The sequence below is a fragment of the Serpula lacrymans genome (assembly GCF_000218685.1).
Source record: "Serpula lacrymans var. lacrymans S7.9 unplaced genomic scaffold SERLAscaffold_9, whole genome shotgun sequence".
In the NCBI taxonomy this organism is placed as follows: Eukaryota; Fungi; Basidiomycota; class Agaricomycetes; order Boletales; family Serpulaceae; genus Serpula; species Serpula lacrymans.
This window is the reverse complement of record NW_006763298.1, coordinates 847,558-847,912: the sequence shown is the minus strand read 5'-3', so window position 1 is coordinate 847,912 and position 355 is coordinate 847,558.

Sequence of the window (355 nt, the reverse complement as noted above, 5' to 3'; positions counted from 1 at the left end):
TAGGAAATTAGAAAGGCAACTTAGGAGCACAGTGGGGGGTCCTTCGAAATGTCATTATATTAATGGCCCGGTGTCCAGGGGACCAATCAACTTTGGTGCATGACACCGCCTTTCCTCAAGGACTTGGCCAGACATTTGATTTTGTTATATAGCTTTGTATTTATTGCCTGACAGTTTGGTGATAGTCATGTATATAGAAACCCACCTCCTATTCCCATCCACCCCTCATTTTCCGGCACATCATTCAAAAGTGTCTGTCAACTCCTCAACACCATCTGTACACAGCGTGAACTCAGTTCACCCTGTCAACAGGCCTCCTATACCCACATGAACCATAGAATATTAATGTCGACTA